The sequence below is a fragment of the Balaenoptera musculus genome, chromosome 8 (assembly GCF_009873245.2).
Source record: "Balaenoptera musculus isolate JJ_BM4_2016_0621 chromosome 8, mBalMus1.pri.v3, whole genome shotgun sequence".
Lineage (NCBI taxonomy): Eukaryota > Metazoa > Chordata > Mammalia > Artiodactyla > Balaenopteridae > Balaenoptera > Balaenoptera musculus.
This window is the reverse complement of record NC_045792.1, coordinates 4,808,235-4,835,639: the sequence shown is the minus strand read 5'-3', so window position 1 is coordinate 4,835,639 and position 27,405 is coordinate 4,808,235. Positions and strand designations below refer to the sequence as shown.

The 27,405-nt window shown below is 38.9% G+C and overlaps 1 protein-coding gene and 1 pseudogene across 3 annotated transcripts in view; both read right to left on the bottom strand.

Annotated features, from left to right (window-relative positions):
• The window catches only part of ARHGAP32 (Rho GTPase activating protein 32), a 277,525-nt gene that overhangs the window by 229,185 nt on the left and 20,935 nt on the right, over positions 1–27,405 (bottom strand). The window lies entirely within an intron of this gene.
• Positions 586–26,163, bottom strand: LOC118899001 (annotated as a pseudogene).

Below are 27,405 nucleotides of genomic sequence, written 5' to 3'. Positions count from 1 at the left end.
GTGGAGAATATTAGGTTTGACATATTAACAAGAGCCTTCCAAGATAATATACAGTGGACAAAAATGTGAATCCTACAACTGCTGCCTTCATGTACACTGAAAGCATGTAATTCTCCTATAATAGACATCCAAGACCCATTTTCAAAGTTTTTAGCATTCTATTACGAAAAGCACAGCCATGCTAACTTCAGTACACAAACCATAATCCCACACCTACAAAACAAAAATAGAATTAGTGGCAGTTTATTGCCTTATACAAATTTAACCAACATGGCAACCATGCCAAAGGAATTAAAACATTTTCAGGACATATGTACAGACTGTACATCTCAAAAACAATTCAACAATAAAATGCAAGAATAATCTGTGCATCATGTATCAAACTCAACAGTTGGGTGAAAACATCAATGCAATAAATGGGATTACAAAGGCACTTCCCTACACAAAAGAGGAAATGAAAATGCAGCCTACAGGGAGCTTGAAGAGTGTGTAACTACTTCACCATCTCAACTTGGGAGGAAAAAAAAAAGCAGATTTAATCCAACATTTATAGGATTCAATGTGATCCACTTATACAAAAAATTTTCACACACTCTCCTCTTTGCTTTTATGTTGTCTTTCTTGGCTCTCTGGTTCTATACTTTGGCTCCTTTGGCGATCATGTTTGTCAGACTGGTCCTTACTATCACTGTGATCTCATTTGTGGGAACGTTCTTTGCTTCTGCTACGCGTCCTAGATTTTTCTTTGCTGGGGCTATGTTCCCGTTTTCTTGATTTTTCAACACTGTCAGTTCTTCCTCTACTGCCACTTCTACTCCGTTTATTTGATTTTTCTTTACTTTCATTTTTATGTTTACTTGATTTCTCTTTGCTCCTGCTTCTACTTCGTTTCCCCGCACTTCTACTTCTACTCCTATGTTTTCTTTCTTTCTTGGAATCTTTTCTGTCATCTCTATGCCGCCTATCATCTTTGTCTTCTTTATATTTCTTTCCTTCTACCTCACCCCTACTTCTCCGTTCCTTGGACCGTTCTCTTGACCTCTCCTTTTCTCGGTCATTACCTCTGTCCTTATCATAGTCACAATCTCATCTTCTACCTCTCTCATTTTCTTTCTCTCTTTCCCGATCCCTGTCCCTTCTATCCCCTTTCCTATCACGACTTCAACTACGGCTTCTATGTCTTTCCCTACTCCTGCTATGCCTACCTTCTAGCCCCCGATCAATATTTCGGGATCTTCGCCTTTCTTTTTCCTTCTTTGGCTTCACGCTCTGGTTGCCAGCGTTCTTTCCTCTTTCTAATTCTCAGTCAAAACTAGAAGACCCATGGCCCTCCCCATGATGGCTTCTACTTCTGGATCTTCTTGGGGACCTCCGTGGACTCAGTGATCTCCTTGGAGACCCTGAACACCTGCGTTCAACATGTCTATTTCCTCAGCACTTTCCTTTCCATCTTTCTTGATTTTTCTTGGCCGCGTTTTAATCTGTTGATCAATATTCTTCTGACCTGGAACCGGAATTCTTGGAAACAAGGTAGAACACCACTCCAGTTTTGTGAGCAAAGACCATAGCATTTCTCCAATGGTCATTACACAGTCTCCACCAGCCTTCACATCTAGGTCCTCTTCAGCATCAAGGAAGGATTCAAACCAGTCCCATAGAGCTGTAGGTGGCTGTGTGTACCTTATATACATAAATCCAAGGGCTCTAATATATGGAGAGTCTGTGTGTGTTATAAGACCCATCACTTGCTTGCGAGTTAACTTCAGAGTAAATAATCTGTGTAACAGACAAAAAGCTGTAGAATCAATTCCTTCTGTCCTAACGCCTAGAACCCCTCCGCACATCCCTGTTTGGCCAGCTGTCTTCCTGCCTCCTTTCGCCCATGGTTCAGCATGTGTGACCTTACAGTAGATCTCGTCCACCACCTCGTGGTAGGTCTTGAGCTCGTAGAGCTGCACTTTGAAGTAAGGCGACGACGGGATACTGGTCCAGTCGTGGGGTTGAGATCCACAGTCCCTCCGTGGCTCCACGGCGGCAGCACACTGCCCTGCTTGCCTGAGGCTGCCGGCTCAGTGGCGCCTCCGCGCCACACTGCTGCTGCTGCTGCTAGGCCGCCTGGGGCTGCGGCTCAGCGCGGGGCTGTGATTAGCCACGTTGCGGCGGAAGGAAGGAGGGAGGGAGAGGAGGGGGAGGGGGCCAAGCTCAATCTCGCTCTTCAGGACAACGGTCCGGGACCCTACTCCATAGGACGCCGTCAGAAGATGGGGCCTCCTTGCTGTGCCCCAGCCGGGTGAGAGAGGGCAACCAGGACGCCCAACAAATGGACCCCAGGTCGAGAGCAGAGGCCGAATCACGGGCCACGAGAACTCCAAGCAGAAAGTGAGCCGGCGGCCTTGGAGCACGATCTCTTCTGCCAACTGCCCCTTCATAGTATAATTTTAAAACGCAGTTACAGGGACTTCCCTGGTGGCACAGTGGTTAAGACTCCGTGCCCTCAACGCAGGGGACCCGGGTTCGATCCCTGGTCAGGGATCCCACATGCATGCCGCAACTAAGGAGCCCACGTGCCACAACCAAGGAGCCCTTGAGCCACAACTAAGGAGCCCGCCTGCCGCAACTAAGACCTGGCGCAACCAAGTAAATAAATAAATAAATAAACTAAAAAAAAAAAAACACACACACACACAGTTACAGAGCTTCAAAAATATTGATCCTAAAAATGTTTTTTTAATCTCTAAAAGCAGAAATTATGTCACTTTCTCATGTTCATAACTTCTAATACTATATTATTTTTTATTTTTCTTTAACATCTTTATTGGAGTATAATTGCTTTACAATGGTGTGTTAGTTTCTGCTGTATAACAAAGTGAATCAGCTATACATATACCTATATCCCCATATCTACTCCCTCTTGCATCTCCCTCCCACCCTATCTAATACTATTTTGAATAACGCATTAATTCAAAATACACCTGCTTTTTAAAATAAAAAGCATAAAACAAATTGACTGGATTTCATGACAACTGGATAGATTTAAAATATGTTAGTTAATACTGTCGAATACCTTTGGAAAATCAGAAACATCACAACTATCAAAATACAAAAACATATGCACTCACAGCAACCCATGCATATACTATTTTATAATATTATCTACCATCTATTATGTACAAACTATATGATACAAATATCTTCTTAATTCATACATCAACCCTGTACGGTAGCTAGATAATTTTATACCCATTTTACTCATTAGATAAACAGGCTCAAGAAAGGTTAAAAAACTTGTGCAAAATTATAATACTAGTAAGGAAGAATTCAAATTTAAGTATGACTTACATTAGTTTTATGCATTAAGGCATGCTGGGTTTCCTAATGATCCCAAAGAGCATTCTGGTGTTTGCAACGTTTGTTTTTCACTTAGCCATTCATTCATTCATTCATTTATTTATTTTTATAAGTTTATGCATTTTATTATTTTTGGCTGCGCTGGGTCTTCGTTGCTGCACGCAGCCGTTCTCTAGTTGCGGCGAGCAGGGGCTACTCTTCGTTGTGGTGTGCAGGCTTCTCATTGCAGGGGCTTCTCTTTTCGCAGAGCATGGGCTCTAGGCACACGGGCTTCAGTAGTTGTGGCACGTGGGCTCAGTAGTTATGGCTTGCGGGCTCTAGAAAACGGGCTCAGTAGTTGTGGCGCACAGGCTTAGTTGTTCCACGGCATGTGGGATCTTCCCGAACCAGGGCTCGAACCCGTGTCCCCTGCACTGGCAGGCGGATTCTTAACCACTGCACCACCAGGGAAGTCCCTCACTTAGCCATTTAAATTCAACATAGTTCTCTGATATTTGGAACTGAGAGTTTGAACCTTTGTCAAAAAGATCTAGAGCTGAAATTCACTTTAAGATTGAAAACTTCTAGATACTATAAGACCTAAAAAATTGTATTTCTGAAAAGAATCACACAAGATTAAGACCACACTGTTAACCAGAGAGTTACAAAATCAGTCAGCTACTAAATAATTTGTAAGAATCAAACAATTTTTGTCAGCCCTCAAGTTTAGCATAGACAATGTCATAAGAAAGATAATTTACAGCTAGAGGGAAAGAAGCTTCTAAAGACTATATCCTCTATACCACCAAGTACGATCTTAAGCAAAAGCTGCTTGGATATCCTATTATAATCCTATGGTTCCCTAGTTGTTCCTTTTCTTAAATATTTCATATTTTCATTTTGCCTGCTCCAGTACATAGCTGATAATAAGTAAATATTGATGAAAATAGTAAATTTCAGATTTAAAGAAATATAAATCCCCTTTTGCTTATAAATCATTCATCCATTAAACAAATATTTACTGGCCATTTACTAAGTCCTAGCTGGTAGGAATACTCCAAAAAACAAAATCCCTGCTCTCTTGGAGTTTACATCCTAATGGGGAAGACAAATGTTCTTAAAAGATGTATTTGTTGGGTAGTGATAAGTGCATAAAGCCTGTTAAAGGGAACGGAGAATGCCTGCTTTACAGTAGGTAACCAGAGAAGCCTCTGTGAGGAGGTGACCTGTGAACAGAGACCGGAATAAACTGAGTGAATTACGTGGGTACCTGTGGAAAGCCCATCTGGGCAGGGGGATCCACAAGTACAAAGACCCTGGGGCAAGAGCAGCTTGATGGCTAGGGTGTGCAATAGACTATCAGTGGAGTGACAGGAGAAAAGGCTCCAGAAATAGGGCCAGACCTTGCAGGGCTTTCCAAGTTGTACTAAGAACACCTGAAATAGGAATCTACTAAGGTTTCTGTGAAAGAGGAATATGGCCTTGCTTATATTAAAGAGGTTTAACTCAGCTGCTATATAAAGACTAGTTCTGAGCTAGACACAAATCAAACAAGGAGACCAGTTTAGGGCTGTTGCCTTGGTCTAGTCAAGGAGGTAGTGGTGATTTTGAGCTACAGTGGGAGCAATGGAGGAAGTGAGAAATGCCCCAAGCCAAGATCTATTTTGAGGGTAGGGACAACAGAGTTTGCTGATATAGTGGGTATGAACTGGAGAAAAAGCAGAGTCGCATTTGACCCCAAAGACTTTGATGTTTCAAGGTAATTTTCAATTTTCTCAATCACAGTTCTGACTAATCCTAACTCTTCCCATAAGCTTAGGTAAAATCAATTCACCCTGAATCTCTCATCTTAAGGCCAATCAATCACGGAATTTATTCACAGTCCCTTTGAGGACACAGAGCACCTTTATGTTAAAGGATTCTTCCTTCTAACTTTTATACCCTCTCAGGAATAACTCCTAACAACAAAGCCAAGTAATGGAGCCTTTGCCCTTTCATGTCCTTTCTTTTCCACCTCTTCTCATTTCTCATGACCCAGTAAGAAAAAAAGCTGCACAGTGAGGAAGCACTGAGTGAAAACTTCAGCGACGGTCTTTCTTCAATCAATGACTTCCCAGGCAGCTGGGTTTACTAATCATCTCCTGTTCCGCCAACACCTCGTATCTACAAAAATCACTAACCCATGCGTTCATGCAGGCTTAAGGTCACTCTGATACAAAGACAGGAGAGATTTAATATAACCAGCTACCTTTTCAGAGAACTTATTTTAAATACATGCACACATATATCTAACAAACACAATTAAGACTTTTCAATAGTGCAATAAAATGTTATCTCCATAATTTTTAAAAGCCCGGCATATTATATACCTTGTTAGTTAGTACAGACTGACTTTCCTCTTTCCTGTGTGTTCTTTCTACCTCTAGCTTTTGCCCTTTTCCAAAATCATATTCTTCTGTAGCAAATATTTTTTGTGAGCATTTACTCTGTGTTAAGACCTGCAGTAAGCACTCCACTGCATAATGTCATTTATTCATCACAACACCTAAGTACTATCATTACCACCACTTTGCAGATGAGTAAACCCGTGATTGATCAGATTACCAAGAGTGACAGAGCCAGGAGGTGTCCCTGTACTGAAGGCTCCACAGTTCATGCTCCTACCTACCATTAAGTATCTCTTAGTCCACCTAGGAAACCTTCCTAAAATACAAATTGAATGATATCAGTTCCTGCTCAAATAAAATACCTCCAAGTGTTTTCAAACGCCTACAAAATAGAGTACAAACTCCTTAGCAAATTAGCCTTAACATCATCTCCAAGTAATCCTCCTCATTCCCCACATTACTGCCAACACACACTACTGACCATTTTCCAAATATGTTCCATACTATTCCACCTGTGTTGTTCTCACATTAATCCATCAAACCAGCCTCAATGTGTTGACACCAAGCCATCTCTCTAAAATCCAACTCAAATGCCACTCTTCCTGAAATTTTTTTCCCAAAAACTTACAAGACATACACACACTATTTTTTTAAAAACAGATTTTTCCCTCTTGGAGACCCCACAGCATTTTGTAGTTTTTTAGGCAACGATCATTCTACCTTGTTCATACAAATTCCTTCTCTCACCTCTCAGACTATATAAATTCCAGGGGAGGGACTGTTTTTTGTAATCTTCATTTCCTACATATCACCTGCACATAAAATGTTTGTAGAATTAATTCTGGGCATAAAACTTAAGTTTTTAAAGATGCAGGTCCCACTTGCCAGTTATACTAGTTGAGATTACTATCTTAAGATTTGACTTTCAGGTAACCAACCCCATCAAATATCAATACCTAAACCAAGTTGTTTAATTCTTAAGCTGTAAGCACATTCTCCCCATTTATAGCTAGTCAACAAGATCAAACTCTTCCCTACTCAGAAGGGAGCATATAACAGCATGATACAAGTGGAAATAATTGGACACCATTAAGTTCATGAAATATTTCTTTACAGATTTTAATTTTACATTTTCTATATATGAATAATATATTCTTGAAAATATATCTATGTGATATAGCTTAAAGACAGAAATTGCAATAGTAGCAATCTAGCTTTTATAATATTAATAATACAAACTAACCCTGAAATACCACTTAAATTCACTAAGTGCTATCAGAAGTAACTGTTTTTAATGATGTGACAGAAAAAAGTTTTTCTTAGTGTAATTTAAATGCCTCCTTTAAAGAGCAGCAAAGAATGTGCAGTCACCTTTAACCTACCATACCACAGCTCTACTTGGAACCCTGAGGCCAACTAGTTCCATCATGTGTCACATTCCTGTCACCTCCCTTGATCACTGCCCCCCAAGGCAAGCTCTTGCAACATACCGAGAGTGTACTCCTCCTAGCGCTATTCAGGGCTACAGTTGTAGGAACTCAATATCACAAACAAACAACTGAGGGATTTGGACTGCTAAAGACACTCATGGTATGAAACAAAATACACTGTTCAATAAATAGTAATTTCCAAAATTATTTCTAACTACCTACAAATATGTATAAAAAGAAGTCTAGGATGATCTTCCTGAATATTAATGACAGTTACTTTTGAGTAGTAAGATTTTGGATATACCCTCCATACCACCAGGTTTTTTATAATGGGCATATATAATTTTTCTAAGCAATAAAGTGACTCTTTTAAAATGAAGAGTATTCAGCTCCAGACCCACCCCCACTAAGAGCACAAACCCACATTCTCCCATGACAGTTTAATTCACTTCAGGCTTTATCTACCACTTCTGCAGACATGATTACAAATCTATATTCTTAACATCTCTGGTCACCCCTATTCCCTACTCCCCAAGTCCCAGTTCCCCATTGCTACCTGCTTCCTAGAAGGAATCAACTAAATTTTCCACTGGCAATGCAAACGAAATAAATCCAACAGAAAATCCCACTTGTCCACATACACTAGCACACACTCTTTATTTCCCAATGTGCATTAGGAACAAGAAGTGCAATAAGTCCCCAAGTCACTCAAGTTTAAAACCTAAAAGTTGTCTTTAACTTGGACCTCTCCCTTACCCCACATACAAAGTTATCAAGCCTGCCATGCCACCTCTGTAACGCATTTGACATCTAATATTTCATTCCTACAAACACCACAGTAGTTTCAGTCTTCATCATCTACGTTCTGAAATACCACTAACAACCACAGGTCAAGCAATAAATATGATAAAGTTTACTATCCTCAATATAAAACATAAAACACGGCACATGAGTGAACAACAAATGTTTTTTGGTGGAAGGAAGGAAGGAAGGAGGGAGGGGAGGGGAAGGGGAGGGAAGGAGAGGGGAGGGAAGGGGAGGGAAGGGGAGGGAAGGGGAGGGAAGGGGAGGGAGGGGAAGGGAGGGGAAGGAGGGGAGGAGGAATTCCTAGAGAATCAGACTTTGAAGGCTAGCGGGATTTGACTGCAGGACTTCGACAGGACTGGGGGAAACAGAGATTCCACTCTTGGAGGGCACACACAAAGTAGTCTGTGTATCAGGACCCAGGAGAAGGAGCAGTGACCCCATAGGAGACTGAACCACACATACCTGCTAGTGTTGGAGGGTCTCCTGCAGAGGCAGGGGTGGCTGTGTCTCACTGTGAGGCCAAGGACACTGGCAGCAGAAGTTCTGAGAAGTACTCCTTGGCATGAGCCATCAAAGACTCTGCCATTAGCCCCACCAAAGAGCCCAGGTAGGCTCCAGTGTTGGGTCGCCTCAGGCCAAACAACCAATAGGGAGGGACCCAGCCCCACCCATCAGCAGACAAGTGGATTAAAGTTTTACTGAGCTCTACCCACCAGAGCAACAGCCAGCTCTACCCACCACCAGCCCCTCCCATCAGGAAACTTGCACAAGCCACTTAGATAGACTATCCACCAGAGGGCAGACAACAGAAGCAAGAAGAACTACAATCCTGCAACCTGTGAAACAAAAACCACATTCACAGAAAGACAGACAAGATGAAAAGGCAGAGGGCTATGTACCAGATGAAGGAACAAGATTAAACCCCAGAAAAACAACTACAGGAGGTGGAAATAGGCAACCTTCCAGAAAAAGAATTCAGAATAATGATAGTGAAGATGATCCAGGACCTCGGAAAAAGAATGGAGGCAAAGATCGAGAAGATGCAAGAAATGTTTAATAAAGACCTAGAAGAATTAAAGAACAAACAAACAGAGATGAACAATACAATAACTGAAATGAAAACTACACTAGAAGGAATGAACAGCAGAATAACTGAGGCAGAAGAACAGATAAGTGACCTGGAAGATGGAATGGTGGAATTCACTGCTGTGGAACAGAAAAAAGAAAAAAGAATGAAAAGAAATGAAGACAGCCTAAGAGACCTCTGGGACAACATTAAATGCAACAACATTCGCATTATAGGGGTCCAAGAAAGAGAAGAAAGAGAGAAAGGACCCGAGAAAATATTTTAAGAGATTATAGTTGAAAACTTCCCTACCATGGGAAACGAAACAGCCACCCAAGTCCAGGAAGCGCAGCGAGTCCCATACAGGATAAACCCAAGGAGAAACACGCTGAGACACATAGTAATCAAACTGGCAAAAATTAAAGACAAAGAAAAATTATTGAAAGCAGCAAGGGAAAAACGACAAATAACATACAAGGGAACTCCCATAAGGTTAACAGCTGATTTCTGAGCAGAAACTCTACAAGCCAAAAGGGAGTGGCATGATATACTTAAAGTGATTAAAGGGAAGAACCTACAACCAAGATTACTCTACCCTGCAAGGATCTCATTCAGATTCGAGGGAGAAATCAAAAGCTTTACAGACAAGCAAAAGCTAAGAGAATTCAGCATCACAAAACCAGCTCTACAAGAAATGCTAAAGGAACTTCTCTAAGTGGGAAACACAAGAGAAGAAAAGCACCTACAAAAACAAACCCAAAACAATCAAGAAAATGGTCATAGGCACATACATATCGATAATTACCTTAAACGTAAATGGAGTAAATGCTCCAACCAAAAGATACAGGCTTGCTGAATGGATACAAAAACAAGACCCAGGGCTTCCCTGGTGGCGCAGTGGTTGAGAATCTGCCTGCCAATGCAGGGGACACGGGTTCGAGTCCTGGTCTGGGAAGATCCCACATGCCGCGGAGCAACTAGGCCCATGAGCCACAACTACTGAGCCTGCGTGTCTGGAGCTTGTACTCCGCAAGAGAGGCCGCGACAGCGAGAGGCCCACGCACCGCGATGAAGAGTGGCCCCCGCTTGCCACAAGTTCTAGAGAAAGCCCTCACACAGAAACAAAGACCCAACACAGCCATAAATAAATAAATAAATACTTTAAAAACAAAAAAGTAAAGCAATAAATTAAAGAAATTTAAAAAAAAAAACAAGACCCATATATATGCTGTCTACAAGAGACCCACTTCAGACCTAGGGACACATTCAGACTGAAAGTGAGGGGATGGAAAAAGATATTCCATGCAAATGGAAATCAAAAGAAAGCTGGAGTAGCAATACTCATATCAGATAAAATAAACTTTAAAATAAAGAATGTTACAAGAGACAAGGAAGGACACTACATAATGATCAAGGGATCAATCCAAGAAGAAGATATGACAATTATAAATATATATGCACCCAACATAGGAGCACCTCAATACATACGGCAACTGCTAACAGCTATAAAACAGGAAATCGACAGTAACACAATAATAGTGGGGGACTTTAACACCTCACTTACACCAATGGACAGATCATCCAGACATAAAATTAATAAGGAAACAAGCTTTAAATGACACAATAGACCAGATAGATTTAATTGATATTTATAGGACATTCCATCCAAAAACAGCAGATTACACTTTCTTCTCAAGTGCACACGGAACATTCTCCAGGATAGATCACATCTTGGGTCACAAATCAAGCCTCAGTAAATTTAAGAAAATTGAAATCAGATCAAGCATCTTTTCTGACCACAACGCTATGAGATTAGAAATCAATTACAGGGAAAAAAACGTAAAAAACACAAACACATGGAGGCTAAACAATATGTTACTAAATAACCAAGAGATCACTGAAGAAATCAAAGAGGAAATCAAAAAATACCTAGAGACAAATGACAATGAACACACGACAATCCAAAACCTATGGGATGCAGCAAAAGCAGTTCTAAGAGAGAAGTTTATAGCTATACAACCCTACCTCAAGAAACAAGAAAAATCTCAAATAAACAATCTAACCTTACACCTAAAGGAACTAGAAAAAGAAGAACAAACAAAACCCAAAGTTAGCAGAAGGAAAGAAATCATAAAGAGCAGAGCAGAAATAAATGAAATAGAAACAAAGAAAACAACAGCAAAGATCAATAAAATTAAAAGCTGGTTCTTTGAGAAGATAAACAAAATTGATAACCCATTAGCCAGACTCATCAAGAAAAAGAGGAAGAGGACTCAAATCAATAAAATTAGAAATGAAAAAGGAGAAGTTACAACAGACACCGCAGAAATACAAAGCATCCTAAGAGACTACTACAAGCAACTCTATGCCAATAAAATGGACAACTTGGAAGAAACGGACAAATTCTTAGAAAGGTATAACCTTCCAAGACTGAGCCAGGAAGAAATAGAAAATATGAACACACCAATCACAAGTAATGAAATTGAAGCTGTGATTAAAAATCTCCCAACAAACAAAAGTCCAGAACCAGATGGCTTCACAGGTGAATTCTATCAAACATTTAGAGAAGAGCTAACACCATCCTTCTCAAACTCTTCCAAAAAATTGCAGAGGAAGGAACACTCCCAAACACATTCTATGAGGCCACCATCACCCTGATACCAAAACCAGACAAAGATACTACAAAAAAAGAAAATTACAGACCAATATCACTGATGAATATAGATGCAAAAATTCTCAACAAAATACTAGCAAACAGAATCCAACAACACATTAAAAGGATCACACACCATGATCAAGTGGGATTTATCCCAGGAATGCAAGGATTCTTCAATATATGCAAATAAATCAATGTGATACACCATATTAACAAATTGAAGAATAAAAACCATATGATCATCTCAATAGATGCAGAAAAAGCTTTTGACAAAATTCAACACCTATTTATGATTAAAAACTCTCCAGAAAGTGGGCATAGAGGGAACCTACCTCAACATAATAAAGGCCATATACGACAAACCCACAGCAAACATCATTCTCAATGGTGAAAAACTGAAAGCATTTCCTCTAAGATCAGGAACGAGACAAGGATGTCCACTCTCACCACTGTTATTCAACATAGTTTTGGGAGTCCTAGCCATGGCAATCAGAGAAGAAAAAGAAATAAAAGGCATACAAATCGGAAAAGAAGAAGTAAAAACTGTCACTGTTTGCAGATGACATGATACTATACATAGAGAATCCTAAAGATGCCACCAGAAAACTACTAGAGCTAATCAATGAATTTGGTAAAGTTGCAGGATACAAAATTAATGCACAGAAATCTCTTGCATTCCTATACGCTAATGATGAAATATCTGAAAGAGAAATTAAGGAAACATTCCCATTTACCATGGCAACAAAAAGAATAAAATACCTAGGAATAAACCTACCTAGGGAGACAAAAGACCTGTATGCAGAAAACTATACGACACTGATGAAAGAAATTACATATGATACCAACAGATGGAGAGATGTACCATGTTCTTGGATTGGAGGAATCAATATTGTGAAAATGACTATACTACCTAAAGCAATCTACAGATTCAATGCAATCCCTATCAAACTACCAATGGCATTTTTTACGGAACTAGAACAAATCATCTTAAAATTGGTATTGAGACACAGAAGACCCTGAATAGCCAAAGCAGTCTTGAGGGAAAAAAACGGAGCTGGAGGAATCAGACTCCCGGACTTCAGACTGTACTACAAAGCTACAGTAATCAAGACAATACGGTACTGGCACAAAAACAGAAACATAGATCAATGGAACAGGATAGAAAGCCCAGAGATAAACCCACACACCTATGGTCAACTAATCTATGACAAAGGAGGCAAGGATATACAATGGAGAAAAGACAGTCTCTTCAATAAGTGGTGCTGGGAAAACTGGACAGCTACATGTAAAAGAATGAAATTAGAACACTCCCTAACACCATACACAAAAATAAACTCAAAATGGATTAGAGACCTACATGTAAGCCCAGACACTATAAAACTCTTAGAGGAAAACATAGGAAGAACACTCTTTGACATAAATCACAGCAAGATCTTTTTGATCCACCTCCTAGAGTAATGGAAACAAAAACAAAAATAAACAAATGGGACCTAATGAAACTTCAAAGCTTTTGCACAGCAAAGGAAACCATAAACAAGACGAAAAGACAACCCTCAGAATGGGAGAAAATATATGCAAATGAATCAACAGACAAAGGATTAATCTCCAAAATATATAAACAGCTCATGCAGCTCAATATTAAAAAAACAAACAACCCAATCCAAAAATGGGCAGAAGACCTAAATCGACATTTCTCCAAAGAAGACATACAGATGGCCAAGAAGCACATGAAAGATGCTCAACATCACTAATCATTAGAGAAATGCAAATCAAAACTACAATGAGGCATCACCTCACACCAGTTAGAATGGGCATCATCAGAAAATCTACAAACAACAAATGCTTGAGAGGGTGTGGAGAAGAGGGAACCCTCTTGCACTGTTGGTGGGAATGTAAATTGATACAGCCACTATGGAGAACAGTATGGAGGTTCCTTAAAAAACTAAAAATAGAATTACCATATGATCCAGCAATCCCACTACTGGGCATATACCCAGAGAAAACCGTAATTCAAAAAGACACATGCACCCCAATGTTCATTGCAGCACTATTTACAATAGCCAGGTCATGGAAGCAACCTAAATGCCCATCAACAGACGAATGGATAAAGAAGATGTGGTACATATATACAATGGAATATTACTCAGCCATAAAAAGGAACGAAATTGGGTCATTTGTAGAGACGTGGATGGATCTAGAGACTGTCATACAGAGTGAAGTAAGTCAGAAAGAGAAAAACAAATATCGTATATTAACACATGTATGTGGAACCTAGAAAAATGGTGCAGATGAACCGGTTTGCAGGGCAGAAGTAGAGACACAGATGTAAAGAACAAACATATGGCACCAATGGGGGAAAGTGGCGGGGGGGTGATGGGGGGGTGGGATGAATTGGGAGATTGGGATTGACATGTATACACTGATGTGTATAAAATGGATGACTAATAAGAACCTGCTATATAAAAAAATAAATAAAATAAAATTCAAAAATTAAAAAAAAGGTTAAAATGCTAAAAAAAAAAAAAAAGTACTGTTATCACTATTACTCGTTTCTCCACATACTTCTAAAATCCTGGCTGAATCTTCCCTCTCCTCATTTTCTTGTGCTCCACACCCCCAACAATACGCTGATGACTCAGGCTGTAGTGACCTATGACCCCAAGGTTCCTTCTGCTCTATCCGTGCTTAGACACACCCTCGTGTACTTCTGTACTGTGTGCCTACTATGTACCACCTGCTGTGCAAGACAGTGCACAGTGAGTAAAGCTGACATGGTCTCTGCCCTCCTGGAGCCTGGAGTCCACCGCCTCTCTCACAGTCATTTAGCGAACCGAGAGAAAAGGGTAACACAATGCCGCTCAGGTTACCTCTTACAACAAATGCTGTAGTGCAAGGGTGACAATAATACACTAAATCAGATACGGAAAATAATAGGATGCCATTAAGATAAGGGACAAAGTCAAAAGAGAACCATTCTGAAATTCATTAGAAACAGCAAAAAATTTCCTAGAAAACCTATAATGAGTCAAACATCTACAAGGTTAAAAATATAAAGACACTACTGAGACATAAAAAAAAACACTGACCACTGACCAATCTACAAGGTAAAAAATCGGATACGGGTATGAAAGAACAATATATTCCAACATATTTTTTAGTTTTTTAGGAAAAAAATCATATAGAATAAAGGAAAATACGTATATCAGAGTGGAAATGAACTCAGAGGGCTCAATTCTAAAGGATTTCATACATTTATAAAAAGCACTGAATTGGCATTAATATTGAGATTTTTATTACTAGTAGATACTCAAGAAAAGAGGTGCTCATGCCAAACCATAAGTGCAGGCTCCCAGCTGAGACCCTGCTGCTGGCTCAGAGTCACATGAGCAGAGTGGTTTCCCAAAGCACACTCATTTTCTACCACACGAAAATCTATCCCAAACTGTTTTTCACTATGTGGCATTCTTGAAGGGTTGCAATTCAAGAGAGAGATTATAAGAAGAAACATAGCCAGCTACACATGATATCAAATGTATTCCTTTGAGAAATATGACTAAATAAGGAAACAAATGAACTAACAGGAACACTTGATACCTCTCCAAACCTCTCAGCCCTTTAAAGAAATTGTTTCCTTTTTTTGTATTGAAGTATAATTGATTTATAGTATTATATTAGTTTCAGGTGTACAGCATCATGATTCAGTATTTTTATAGATTATACTCCACCTAGTTATTATAAAATAATGCCTATATTTCCCTGTGCTGTACAATCTATCCTTGTTGCTCATCTATTTTATACACAGTAGTTTGTACCTCTTAATCCCATACCCCTATCTTGCCCCTCCCCTTTTCCCCCTCCCCACCGGTAACCACTAATTTGTCTTCTATACCTGTGAGTCTGTTTGTTTTGTTACAGACATTCGTTTGTTTTATTTTTTAGATTCCACACATAAGTGATAACATACAGTATCTGTCTTTCTCTGACTTATTTCACTAAGCATAATACTCTCTAGGTCCATCTGGGTTGCTGCAAATGGCAGAATTTTATTCTTTTTTATGGCTGAGTAGTATTTCATTGTATATACATACCACAGCTTCTTTATCCATTCATCATCTGTTGATGGACACTTGGGTTTCTTCCGTACCTTGACTATTATACATAATGCTGTTGTGAACACTGGGGTGCATGTATCTTTTTGAATTCGTGTTTTTAAAAATTGCTTCCTTGTATGAAAACATCAGATGCAGCAATACCAGAGACAGCAATGTTGGTGCTTCTCAAGTCCAATGTATTTAGAATGAGATCCTACTTTGCCACCTCACCAGCTGATATCAATCAATCTTCCTCTTTAAGCTTGTGATACCTCCTCTGCAAAACAGGGAAAAGCAGATGTCTGTATTTTCTATTGTATATCTAACAAATGTGTACGAAGAATACAATCGTTAACTGCTTTGAGAATTTTATGTTGATGTCTATTTTCCCTAATTATCTTATGTCACTGAAATATAGCCTCTGAAATTAAGGTGTCTCATTTTACATATTAATTTACTAATATAAGACTTATCCTGAAATCTTAATTTTATTTCTTAATATTGACAGCTATGATGAATAAAAACAGCAATTTATCTATAACAAAGCTTTAAAAAAACTATTCAGGTTGAACCTGTGGAGAATTTTTTAAACTATACTTAGACAACCATGTTACTGCTGACTAACAACTGGTTCATACAGAACGGTGAGGATTGATACCCACCTCTTCCTACCATCAGAAGTGAAATACCATAGTTCTTTGTTTTGCTCTAAGGAATATTCTCACTTCGTATACTGTAGCAGGATTATTTCTGAAACTATCACACTGTAAGCTCTTCAACTGTCTAATTATTGAATACATTTGTGTTTTTGTTAATAGCTTTATGGTATTTTCCATCTCTTTTGAAGAGTTTATGATGTCATTAATGAGAAAAAACAAGAAGGAAGGAAATTAAGGTTCATTAAGCACCAAATGCGTGCCAGACACTATAAAAATTAACCTACATATGTCATACCTAATTTAATCTTCAAAAAATCCTGTGAGAAAAAGTAAAGCAGCTCCCCCTGCCCCAGCCCCAAGGTCACAAGGCTCTAGAATGCTACAGCCAGGATCTGAATAACAGCAGTCCTTACTCCAGACCACGCTATTATCTGTGATTTCAGCTTTTTAAAAAATCTTCCTGCTTTTTCAGATTATAAAAATAATACCTGTTCATTGCCAAAATTCTGGGAAGTACAAAAAAATACAAAGACTATTAAGAACTATCTGAACTCCTACCATCCAGAGATAACTACTGCTTACATCTCAGTGAATTTTTTTCTTTATAAAATAAAAAAGTTTCAGGGTTTTTTTTATTATTACGTTAAATTACAAATTAATATATGGATACACTCTCATTGTTAAAAGTCAAGTAGGAGTCAAAGTAAGCCTTTTCTTATCTCCAGTTCCAGTCATTATTAACAGTTTTACTAAAAAGACTTTTCTTTATGCCTGTACATGCTTATATACAAATATAAATATAGTTCATTTAGTGTATTTTCATAAATATCTTATTTTTCTGTGCATGTGTGTGTATTATTCTATACCTTGCTTTCCTGCATCTTATGTGGCTTGATGATCTTTCCAGATCTTTTATATACAGGGCTGACTCATGCTTTTTAATTTATTTTATTTATTTATTTATTTTTTCGCTGCGTTGGGTCTTCGTTGCTGTGCGCGGGCTTTCTCTAGTTGTGGCGAGCGGGGGCTACTCTTCGTTGCAGTGCGCAGGCTTCTCATTGCGGTGGCTTCTCTTGTTGCGGAGCACGGGCTCTAGGTGCACGGGCTTCAGTAGTTGTGGCACGCGGGCTCAGTAGTTGCGGCTCGTGGGCTCTAGAGTGCAGGCTCAGTAGTTGTGGCATATGGGCTTAGTTGCTCCACGGCATGTGGGATCTTCCCAGACCAGGGCTCGAACCCATGTCCCCTGCATTGGCAGGTGGATTCTTAACCACTGCACCACCAGGGAAGTCCCCTGACTCATGCTTTTAACTGCTAGCTTTTGTTTGATAGAGCTCAACTTCTTATAGAGTTCTTCATACCTTTTTCACTTTTATATCATGATTTTCCCTTGTTATTAAAGTCTTAAGTAATAAAGTTTATAACGGCTAAGTAACATTCTTCTATATGGATATATCATAACTATATTTTGTTGGACATTATGATTTACCAAATTTTCATCATTAGATATAATACTACAATGAGTATCTTTGGTTAAATCTTTAAGATCCTCGAAGTGGAATTACTAGGTCAAAGGTAATGCTTCAAGGCTCTTGATACATATTCCTAAATTGCCCTTCAGAAAAATCACACCATTTAACACACCCACAGCAGTGTATGAATTCCATTACACTATTTTTGCCTTTTAAAGAATTATTTATTCAAGGAACAGATGTTTAAAAATTACACTGGGGACTTCCCTGGTGGCGCAGTGGTTAAGAATTCGTCTGCCAATGCAGGGGACACGGGTTCAAGCCCTGGTCCGGGAAGATCCCACATCCCACGGAGCAACTAAGCCCATGCGCCACAACTACTGAGCCTGCGCTCTAGAGCCCGCAAGCCACAAATACTGAAGCCCATGCGCCACAACTACTGAGCCTGCGCTCTAGAGCCCACAAGCCACAAATACTGAAGCCCATGCACCTAGAGCCCATGCTCTGCAACAAAGAGAAGCCACCGCAATGAGAAGCCTGCGCACTGCAACAAAGAGTAGCCCCTGCTCGCTGCAGCTAGAGAAAGCCTGCGCATAGCAACGAAGACCCAACACAGCCAAAAATAAATAAATAAATGTAAATTTTTAAAAAAATTACACGGAATGCTATAAAATCCATCTTTGAATTTGGCTTAGATCCAAAAAATACCTTATAATTTAAACCAGCAAGTTGTGATTTCTTAGATATTGGTTAAGAGAATTCTAAACCAGTAGACAGTAAGTAGACTGGTCCTATCTTGATGAGGCACCACTAAGTAACTCCCAAAGTGATGGTGATAAGATAATGAAGTTAACAGACACTGTTACTTTTATCTGGTTTACAGACTCTCCTTTTCTCAAGCTTTTCTCCCTTAATGAAATATGATGTACTCCAATAACCCTGACTGTAGAATACAATACGGTCAAATGAATCATTTTTCCACCAGCCTACATCACAAAATCTTGAAACAGTTTCAATAAGAAGAAAATGTGTCTCTGAATGTAAAAACCACATGGCAGGAAACAGTAAACTTTTAAAAGTAAGTGGACTATATGAATACATATAAATGTATTCATGAAAACACAGAAAACATCTAATTTGCTTAAGCTCAATGTTTAAATGCAACTATACTTTAAAATTATATTTGACAGAAACTTACTGAATGAAACATCAACAATATATTAATTACACATATTTATAACTAAAATATTATGGAAGAAATAGAGCAAAAAATATGGAGGGTTGAAGACAACAACAAAGGACATTTATCTCAAACACGCCAATGTGATTACATGCCTCACCCTTGTATCATCTCCACCACAGAAAAGGGAGATAATTTATAGTTTCAGAGCAATTCTAAACTGACATTACCTTTACAACTACAGTTTACTTTTATCTTCTCTAACACCTTTACCATCACTTACACTAACTGGTCTACTTCCAGCTTAACAGCTTTACTCTCAACTGTAGTCATGTCTAATCTTTGATTATCAATGGAGGAAAATAACAAACTCTCCTAGGATATACTGTCACCAAACTGGTTAAGAGGCAACAATGGTCAGCTAATTAGTAGATGGTACCTGTGCATTTTCAGGATGCTGTCTATGCTAATACACTGCTTTCCATTAACAGTTTAACTGGCAACTTCTCTCCTCGACAGGGGATTCCAACTCATCAAAGATGTTTGCTGAACTGGGCAAAATATTGATCACCATTGCAAATTAGTTATTCTTCTTAACCAAACAAACACAGTAGAGTGAATCAAATACTCCAGGAAAATAATAGGAACAAGCTCTTAGATATAAATGGCAGAACAGGTCTTCCAAATCCAACTGTGTAAGAGAAACAAGGTTCAAGTGTATTTGTGCTTGAATTAAAGTAAGGCTATACCACCAGTAAGTAATACAACTGCCTTTGCCAGCACGCCTAGAGGTGAATGACTACCAGGTCTGAAAGAACTGCAGTCTTTCTTGGAGGCTGTCTACGTGATGTAACGATGCCGCCATCAGTTGAAGTGTCAAAGCTTTGTAAACGCTACTCCCTCTGCACAGCGTGCTTCCGCCTCTCGCGAGGCCAAACTCTAAGCCCAACCAGGGAAAAGCACCTAGGGGAACTCCCCGAATACCCATAGGGGCATCTCAGTAAAATTATTCTGGCTCCAAAATGAAGGAAGAATGAGCTGGAATGGAAAAGTTTTCGGCAGAGAGAGCAGTAAGGAGGCTGTTGCAATAACTGAAAGAGAATAGCTATCTGATGTAGCAGTGGAGATGGCAAGGGGCAGACAAACTTGACATTGGTTTAAAAGATGTAAAAGTAGAACTACATAGATAAATTAAATCCAGGTGTGCTTTGGGGGAAGGAACTGGAGAGCCAGAGGGTAAGTTAAGAAGACAGAGGGAGGATCTTTGGAAGACAACAAGGAAAGGAAGGGGCACCAAACCTACATACCTCTGAAGAAGCCTGGTCCTAATCTTGCCCTCCTGCTCCTGGACACCTAGGGAGTGGCCACCTAAATTCTGTCAGATAGGGATCCATCCCTCTCCCTGTTCATTACCTCACTTTGCTTCTTAAACAGGAACTTGTGATATATGGAGACAGACCTTATCTATGAATAAGGACATACTCTTGATACCAAATATGGCCACAGTCTATGGATAGGTAAGTATACACATTCTCATTATTTCCCAATCCAAGCAAAAAGAGCAGCAGATAAGGAAACGTGATACATGAAGAACATGCAGTGCACGTTAATTTTTGAGTGCCTGTTTCCAGAAGCACTCAGAAACAGAGCCTTAATATTTTCAGACAGAATATGCTCTGCACAGAGTGCAAACGGCTAAATCCAGCTACGTTACACACTATTAACTAATTACATACTGAGGAAAAATAGTCCACAATATGTAAAAGTCTGATACTAATATATTGTCCTAGAAACTTTATACTTAACTGGAGCAGAAGGCCTGAATACTCACAGGGCAATCAAAAATCACTTACTCATAAAAACAGAGTAGATTGGTGGTTGCCAGGGGCTGGTGGGTAGAGGAAATGGGGAGATGTTAGTCAAACGGTACAAACTTCCAGTTATAAGAAGAGTTAGTTCTGAGGATCTAATGTGCAGCATGCTGACTCCAGTCAACAATACCGCACTGTATACTTGCAAGTTGCTAAGAGAGTAGATCTTAAATATTCTCACCATAACAACAAAAATGTAATTTTGAGAGGTGAAGGATGTGTTAACTAACCTTACGTGGTAAACATTTTGCAATATATATGTGCGTCAAATCATCACATTAAACTTACACAATATTATATGTCAATTATATCTCAATAAAGCTGGAAAAAAATTATTTCTTGTTACCAGTAGGCAAACACACCGCATTATAACCCAGAGTTATACAACTCTAGCTGGAAACTTCTGTGATGGCAGGTAACACACCTATTTTGCTCATCTTTGTATTGCCAGAGCTTACAAAGTATTTGAAAATCAATATGCACTCAGTAAGTACCTGTTCAAAAATGCTGCCACTGAGATCTTTAGGCAAAAATCTGTATCAGACCTGCTAACACAGGAGAACTGCCTACCACATGGTTGTACAAATGGACTGCTGCCAGGGATCTGAGCAGATTTGGATTGGTTAGTTATTCTAACTCATGCAGAATATAATTATGCAACTTTTAACTATTCAAGTTTAATTATATTAAAATTACATTATAAATGAAATGGTATATTCTTTATTTGTAATTAAAAGCAAATAGGTGGGGTTAGAGCCTTATGTGCCTAACTCACATTCAGTTCAATTCCAACTTCTGAAGCAAACATGAACCCTTGTAACTCACCATTTATTAATTGAGAGAGGAATTAAAAACTCATGCAGCACACATGTATACAGATCTCTGATCGTCTGGCCCCTGAGTTTAAAAACTAGAAAGAAAGTTCCCCAAAGATACTGTAATAATTCATATATTTTCAATTTCTCAAGACAATCTCAATTTTAAATACAGTTGGACCTTGAACAATGCAAGGGTTAATCAGCATATAATTTATAGGCGCCTCCCACCCCCGCATCCGCAGATTCAACCAATCACAGACCACGTAGTGCTGTAGTACTTACTACTGGAAAATATCCACATGTAAGTGGACCCACACAGTTCACACCTACACTGTTCAACTCTGACGTACCATACATGATGACGTGTGTCATATGGGAATGTGAAATGCACAGTCACTGTCACCAGAAGGCCCCTACTCCCCTGACTCCTTCCCATTCTCCAGCCCCCAAAGAAAATAAGTTATGAATGACTCATTTTGAAGAAAAATAACTAATATTTTAGTTTAAAAACTTATGATTTCCCCCAATTGATTCAACATGAAATGGAAGGGGAAAAGAAGGCAGGATACTGAGGAGAAATTTCTTCCAACTGACAATATCACATTGTGACTAACAAAGATCACCGCCTTTAAATGTCAGGCACAGATGATTCAGTCTTCCAGATGGATTCGTCTTATTTTTATTTTACTATTCCTGTTTCATCTTTTTGCTTCAAAAATCCCAAACACAGTGTCTACAGAGTTGGTCATAATAAACAAAACAGCTGATTACTTACAAATGAGAAAATTAAGCCTCAGTGCAATTAAATATACACATTTGAACTAAATATTTGATTACTGCACACAGCAGTGATTTATGCTAAAAGTTAGCACTGAGTTTAAATGTGATGAATAATTTAATTCATCACATTTTCTGTTTACTCAATAACAGAAAAAAAATTGTTTTCTGTTTACTCAATAAATCTGAAAATCCACTAAGAGGTTAGAGGTCCTTACTGGGTTCTCTTGACAGCTAAGTAGATTAAGCCAGTATTTCAGTCAGCTGGTTGAGGGATGTGTATGGTAGAGGGTGGAAGGCATACAGAATGAATATTAACTCCACATAACCGGCTGACAATCACCAGTTAGCTAAGGCCATCTTAAAGAAAAACAAAGATGGTAAAGAACTTAACACTAACAGTTAACAAAACCCATTATAAAGCTATAATAATTAAAACAGTATGCTACTTGCACAAGGGTAGAAAAACTGACTGATGGAACAGAATAGAATCGTGTCCAGAAACAAGCCACACATCTGGTTACCTGATTTACGACAAACCTAACGCTGTAGTGGAGGAGAAAGGATAATCTTTTTAACAAATGGTGCTGACTCCACTACATAACCATATGGAGAAAAATGTTTTGTGACCCCTCCCTCATATCTAGACAAAAGTCAATTCTAGATGGAGGGAAGATCTACATATAAGAGGTAAAATAATAAAGTTTTTAGAAGAAAATATAGATCATCATCTTTGTGACGTTGGAGTAGGCAAAGATACTTTTTAACATTACCCAAAAAGCACTAACCATAAAAGAAAATCTGATAAATTGGATTATATAAAGACCTATTCCTCAAAAGACAATTAAAGAGTGAAAGAACAAATCACAGAATAGGAAAAGGTATTCACAATACAAACATCTGACAAAGGACTAGTATCCAGAATATAAAAAGGACTCCCACAAACAGTAAGAAAAGACCTACAACTCAATAGAACATGGGCAAAAGACAAACAGGCACTTCACAAAATACACACCCACCAGAATGACTAGGTTAAAAGCAATGACAAATCAAGTGCTGATGAGAAGGCAGAGGAGCTAAAACTCTCAAGCACTGATACCCTATGATCCAGCAATTCCATTCCAAAGTACATACCCAACAGAATACTTACATATGTTTACCAAAAGAATGTTCTTAGCAGCAGTATTCATAAGTCAAGACTGGAAACACCTCAAGTGCCCACCAACAGTTGATGAGATAAATAAGCTGGGATATAGTCACACAATGGAATGCTACACAGCAATGAGAATGAATGACCTATAATTATATATAACAATATGGACAAATCTCACAGAAATGCTGAGCAAAAGAAGCCAGACACAAAAGAGTACATTCTGTATGATTCCATGTATATACAATACAAATACAGGTAAAAACTAATGTATGCTGTTAGAAGGACACTGATAATCCACGAGGGCAATAGAGGAACTTCTTCGTTTCTTGATCAAGATGCTGGTTACACAGATATGTTCAGTTTGTGAAAAGTCATAAGGCTGTACATGTATGATCTGTGTACTTTCCCCGTATGTACATTACACCTGAATAAGTTTTTTTTTAAAAGGGAAACAGTCTCCACAGTTAACCTTGGTATGGAGGGAGATCAGGTCATCAGTCAGATTCCTGACTGTGCTATAACTACCTGAAATCCTCTCCATTCAGAGGGAGCTCCAGTAGTTTCACTACAGATTATGTAGCCAGATGAAGCCAGGAACTAAAATGAAAGAGAGGATGAAGTGACAGTGGGAGATGCTAGACTATTTATGAATACTTCCTCACATTTCCTCAGACCTCCTTGGTAACCAATATCCATCCAGCTGGATATCCAGCTGGTCCAATCAAGTCTAAAAGACAGAAATAATTCCAAAACTCCCAAGGTCTTCCGGATTTGAAGTTAGATAAAATCCCTTGTTAAATTATAATGAGACGATTCCAAATCTCCAGGAAGCAGATCATAACGGGCATGTAAATAATTATATCAGTTAGGAATAATGTTCTGATGCATGTAACAGGAAGCCTAAATTATACTGGTTTAAGCAAGACAGGGGTTTACTCTTCTCATCAAATGGAAGTGCACAGAGGCACTTGCTGACACTGGTTTGGCAGCTCAGGAATACATGGGGGAAGATCTCTGTAAATCTCCTGGCTTTCCTCTAAAGGCCTCTAGAATACTGGTCTAGCCCCAGGCATGGTCTGATTTCTACGCAGGAGGAAAAAAAACAGGTAAAAGGGCTTTCAAAAGAACTTCATCCAGAAATTTCTGCCTACATCTCACTGACCAGAACTATGTTACATGGCTGCTCGGGCTGGAAAGGAGGCTAAGAAATGTATAGTTTTTTTAGCTAGGCCTACTTCTGCTTCTAGCAAAACATTAAGTTCTATTAGAAAGGAAACACAGGGAAATGGATATCAGATAGGCAGTGAGGACTCTCTGCCATAGCTATGATGAGTACTTGCTGTCTTTACTAATACTGAATATATTTTTTTAATCTAGCAATTTACAAGTCTGTGGCTCACGGCACTAGAGGCAATGTTCTGTGGTACAACTCTGGCAACTATTTTTCCGAAGCATTTTTCACACTATTTCCCACAGGAAGAAATCTAAAAGTTCAGGCCCTGTAACATCACAAGGCCAGGCACACCCACCATTTCTCCAGCTAGCAGCTAAAGCTCAATGTCCAGATTGTTTTCCTTTCATATTTCAATTTTAATCTTTTAAACCGGAAATTACAAAAAAGTTGAATGACGTTTTCTAAAATACCCAGTTCTTAGATGTAGTAATAACGAATACGAAAAAAAAAAAAAAAAAAAAAAAAAACTTCTTAAATTCTAAAGAGAGTATTTCCTGACAAATTTTTTCAGAATGAACAGTGAATTCTCATTCTGCCCTTTTCCGACCTAAAGCATTATTCACCATTCAACCAAATTAACTTTAGTTAGCCTCTGCCATCTCATAAAGTAACATGGCACTTTTCTGCTGAAATAGTTATCAGAACTCAAACATGTCCTCTCGATGTAACAGATGTGAATAATGCTATATTCAACCAGTATTTCCCATATTCTTTAGTCCTCCTCTTCATCCTTCCCCTGAATAAACCATCCATTTTAATAAAATAAAGTAGACTATTCAAAAAATTATTTTTATCCAAATCAGTAACAATATATTTACTGGAAGATTTTTAAAGGGGAATATTCAATTCACTAAATGTTACGTCGCAATTTTCGAGCAGTCTGTCAAATATATTCTCTATTTTGTGCAAAGGTTTGCTTGTTCTCTCTTAAACAACTATCACATTAAAGTTTAAACTAAGTTCAATACATATCACAGGAAAGACTTTAAAACAAAGCAAAACTGAATAAAAGATATACATCAATTAACCCAAGGAAGCTGAATTTAATTTTTTGTAATCTTCAGAACATTTAAGGATTTTCTCCTCTACAGGATACCTCCAGTTTCCTTTAGCTGGGATCTGAGAGGCTCTCATCTGCAGCTGTCTGTACCTCCTCTGCTCTCTTTTCAGCCCCGCCCGTCTCCTAGCGCCCACTCTTCACCTACCTTCCTTCGGGTCTCAGCCACAGTCTTCTCCATGCTACACCTCTGCCTCCAGAGGAGCTGGTCTCCAGGATAACAAACATCTGGAGGCCATGCTCATCTTAGGCAATTTAAACAGGCCTAGCAAGAGTCTGAAAAACTTCTGGCAGCAAATTGTTATATTTCCGGCTTCCCTCGTGGCGCAGTGGTTAAGAATCCTCCTGCCAATGCCAGGAACACGGGTTCGAGCCCTGGTCTGGGAAGATCCCACATGCCGCAGAGCAACTAAGCCCTTGCGCCACAACTACTGAGCCTGCGCTCTAGAGCCCGCGAGCCATGACTACTGAGCCCACGTGCCACAACTACTGAAGCCCACGCGCCTAGAGCCTGTGCTCCGCAACAAGAGAAGACACCGCAATGAGAGGCCCGTGCACCACAATGAAGAGTAGCCCTCGCTCGCCGGAACGAGAGAAAACCCGCACGCAGAAATGAAGACCCAACACAGCCAGAAATAAATAAAATAAAATAAATACATTTATTTTTAAAAATTGTTATATTTCATAACAGTAGCTGATAAATCAAGACTCAAGGCTAAACCTCCTAAGTAACTTTCCATAAGAGTGTGATGAACAAAATTCTCCAAGTAGCAATAAGTTAAGAATTTATGTTAAACTTCTGGTAAATCAGGATTTTAATATATAAAGACATAAAGACATACATAATACATAAAGACATTTAGAAGAGTTATCATAACTACCATACTCATTTTTCCCACCTTAACTCTTACCACTCACAGAGACAAAGCTCCTCCTAAAGTCAGAGACTCAATCCCAATGGCCCCGGTTAAGCAGTATGACCACATATATCATAACCTATAAACCAAACCATGGTGCTGACCACTGATCAGAAAGAGAACTACCCAAAAGTGTACAAAAAAAATACACAAATGCATTACTGATAGGAAAGAGGAACTACCTCAAAGCACACGCACTACTCAATGGTGAATCAGTGCATTAGTTTCAAATACAAACTTCCTGCTTTATTAATCATGGGTGAGAGATATGCAACAACATACGCCAGAGGCAGCTTTTCACCGAAATGGTAATACTAGTATTGATTCCTTAGTCTTTCCAAGGACAACAGACTTGAAATAAAACCTTGTTATCTGAGCCCAGTTTGAACACTGGCTAATGCAACCAAGACTCAAACACCGAGCTACTCTATATTTGTAAAAGAGATACTGCATTTATGGTATTCTCATATTGAGAGATATTACTAGATTTTTATTAATCACCTTGG